This window comes from Myotis lucifugus, unplaced genomic scaffold (assembly GCF_000147115.1).
Source record: "Myotis lucifugus unplaced genomic scaffold, Myoluc2.0 scaffold_3791, whole genome shotgun sequence".
NCBI lineage: Eukaryota > Metazoa > Chordata > Mammalia > Chiroptera > Vespertilionidae > Myotis > Myotis lucifugus.
In genome coordinates, this window is record NW_005874839.1 from 1 (window position 1) to 3532 (window position 3532).

At 55.1% G+C, this 3532-nt stretch overlaps 1 pseudogene; it reads right to left on the reverse strand.

Annotated features, from left to right (window-relative positions):
- Positions 1-7: 7 nt before the first annotated feature.
- LOC111824665 lies at positions 8-2620 on the reverse strand (annotated as a pseudogene).
- Positions 2621-3532: the final 912 nt, after the last annotated feature.

Genomic DNA, 3532 nt, shown 5'->3' on the forward strand with positions numbered 1-3532 from the left:
TCCAGGAGCAGGGGTAGCCCGTGAGGCCGCACGTACTCCCAGGGGAGGTGGCGGTACTGCTCCCCCATCCAGTCGTTGAGGGGGGTAGTTTGCGCCAGGGGATCCTGCTGGCCGTGGCCCGTGCAGCACCGGCAGGGAGATCCTGAAGATGGCGCCAGCGCGCTGTGCATCTGGGCGGGGATGGCGGCCGGCCGCCCGTTCAGCTTGGGCCAGGGCGTACAGCGTGGCGTACTGGCCCATCTGGTTGCCCAGGCGGCCTTGGGAGTTGATGGTCCACATGCCCCCCTGGGGGAGGTGCCTGGGGCCCAGGACCACGAGGCCGCGGGAGGCCCACGGGGCGGGCACCAGGGCCAGGCGCCGGTGGCAGTGGAAGATGATGGACACCACAAAGACGACGAAGAAGAAGATGGTGGAGAAGGAAGGGCGAGCGGTCCAGGACCCCATGCTGGCTGCAGGGGGAGAAGGGACCCAGGTCAGGAGGGATGGCTGGGCACTCCGCTGGGTCTCACTCCTCCCCCGCCAGGTCATACATGTATTCACTCACCCTCTCATCCTCGGGCACTTCAGGCCTGGGTCCGAGTCCCAGTCCCAGTCCGGCCCTCACTGGCGCTGTGTGACTTTAGTCAAGTCACTTCACCTCTCTGAATTCCAGGCTCCTCACCCATTAAACGGATGATTAGCTCAAAACATCTGAAAGTGCCCATTTCTGACCTTACCCATTGCACATGGTCCGAGCTAACAGGCCGCCTTACTAGGTTTGCGTGAGGATTAAAGGAAGTGGCATTGTCACTTGCAGGCCGTGCCTGGCACGTAGGAAACGCTCGCTAAGTGAGTAAGACAAGTACTGCCAGGCTACTTACTGGTGAAGCTGTGTTCTGGGACGTTCACAGGCCAAGAAGGCGGCACAATAGGAGGTCAGGAGCACAGACAGCCCAGGTTCAGGGTGGGCTCTGCCTCCCGCTGGCTGGGCAACCCTGAGCACGATACTTAACTCCCTAGACCTCAGTCTTCCCCTCAGTACAATGGGGTCGCCCATAGCACCTCCAGGAACCGCGCTCCAGAGACCCCGCCGTGGTGAGGGCTTCCTGTTGCTGTTGGTGGGTGTGGTGGATTCATGCTGGTCAGACCCTTCCCCCTTCCCTTCCCTTGAATCCAGGCGGGCCTGCCACTGCCTCGACCAATCAAACATGGCGAAAGTGAGGTTGTGCCTTTTCTGGGCCAGGACTTAAGGGACCAGCAGTTCCCACTTCCTGCTTCTGTAACATTCTCTCTGCATTGCTTTAATATTAAGGTCTGTGAAGAACCCTTTTTATGTTTTGGGTAATGACTTCATTGAGACAATATTCAAATATCATGCAATTCACTCATCAACAGTGTGCAGCCCTGTCCAGTTGCTCAGTGGTTAGAGCATCAGCCTGCGGCCCGAAGGGTCGTGGGTTCAATTGTCAGTCAAGGGCACGCGCCTCAGTTGTAGGTTCATCCCCGCCCCGGTCGGGGTGCTTTCGAGAGGCAACCCATCGATTTGTCTCTCATGCTGATGTTTCTCTCTCTCTCCCTCTCTCTCTCTCTCTCTCTCTCTCTCTCTCCCTCCCTCCCTCCCTCCCTCCTTCCTCCCTCCCTCCCTTCCATTCTCTCTAAAACTCATCGGAAAAAAATATCCTCAGTTGAGAACTTTTTTAAAAAGTGTGCAATTTAATGGCCTTTTAGTATGTTCAGAGTCATGCAACCATTACAATTTTTAGAAAAATTTTATCACCCTGAAAAGAAACCCTGTGGTCCTTAGTCATCCCCCCAATCTTCCCATCCTCCCTGCCTCCATGCTTTAGCTACTCTATATAATTCATATAAACGAAATAATTCAATATGTGGTTCTTTGTGACTGGCTTCTTTCACTTAGTATCATATTCTCTTTTTTAATTGATTTTTAGAGAGAGGAAGGGAGAGGGAGAGAGAGAAACACTGATGTGAGAGCAAAACATCAATCCTGCTGCCTCCTGCACACCCCGTATTGGGGACCGAGTCCACACCTGGGTATGTGCCCTGACTGGGAATTGAACCGGTGACCTTTAGGTGCCCAGGACAACGCCCAACCGACTGAGCGACACTGGCCATCGTGTTCTCAAGGCTCATCCATCCTGTCACATGAGTCGGTACGTCACTGATTTCTTTCTATAGCTAATATTCCAGTGCTCGTTTGTTTATCAGTTCATCAGTCGATAGACATTTGCCCCCTTTTGGGCTCCTATGCCTGTGCTGCCGTAAACACGTGTGCACCAATCTCTGTGTGGACCGCCGTTTTCACTCCCCCGGGGATTGACCCAGGAGTGGAATTGCTGGGTCACGTGCTAACCGTTGAATAGTTCCAGGAGCTGCAGGCTGTTTTCCACAGCAGCTGCCATTCCATTCCCAGCCGCGTGTGAGGGGTCTGATTTCTCCACACCCTCTCCACACCCGCTAATGCTCGTCTATGTGCTCTCTCCTCATGGAGCCTGCACGGTGGAGCCACCCCCAGCTCACCTCCAGCGCCTCCCGACTCCACTGGGCTCTGCTGGGCTCCGAGCGTCGGTTTCCCGTCCTTGTAATGGGATGAGTTACCTTCTTCAGGAGTTGCTTCTTTTTTTGTTTTGTTAATCCTCACCTGAAGATAGTGTTCCCCATTGCTTTTCAGAGAGAATGGAAGGGAGGGAGAGGGGGAGGGGGAGAGAGAGAGAGAGAGAGAGAAACACAGATATGAGAAAGACACATTGACTGGTTGCCTCCCCCTCTCGCCCCAACCTGGGCAGGGCTCGAACTGCAACCGAGGTACATGTCCTTGACCAGGAATCGAACCCATGACCCTTTGGTGTGGGGGCTGACCCTCTAACCACTGAGAAACCCTGGCCAGGGCAGCAGTTGCTTCTTTTTGAGTCGGTCTCTCCTCCAGCTCTCACGTGGGCTCCCAGGTCTCCAGTGCGTCCTGATCTGCTTTCTCCCCTCCACCCTCCGCCCCTCCACTGTGGTCATCCCAGTGGCTACAGCTCAGGAGTCCCCCAAGCCCCTGCAGAAGCCCCGGACTGTGCAGCCTCCACTCTGGGTCAGCTGGCTTCCCCCTCACCCATCTCTGCGTCCGCTGGCTCCCTTGAATGTTGGGGCTCTGTGGGCCTGGCCTCCGTTCTCCTCCCATAATCCAGGGCTCCTCCCTTGAGTAATCTGACCATCTAGGGCCCTCCTTGACTGAAGCATAGGTGGCCTGGGTTCCCAGCGGGGTCAGCTGGCTCTCAGCACATGAGGACTAATATGACATCACACTCCTTCCACTGAGGTGCACAGAACGTTCCCGAATTGCAATTTTTCGACTTTACAACGGTACGAAAGCAATACGCCTCCAGTAGAAACCATACTTCCAATTCGGAATTTTCATCTTTCCCCGGCTAGCGAGATGTGGTAGGAGACTCTCTCATGATGCTGGGAGCAGCAGCGAGATGATTTTGCCCAACTGCAGGCTAAGGTAAGGCTGTCTAGGCTGAGCTACGATGTTTGATAGTTGAAGTTA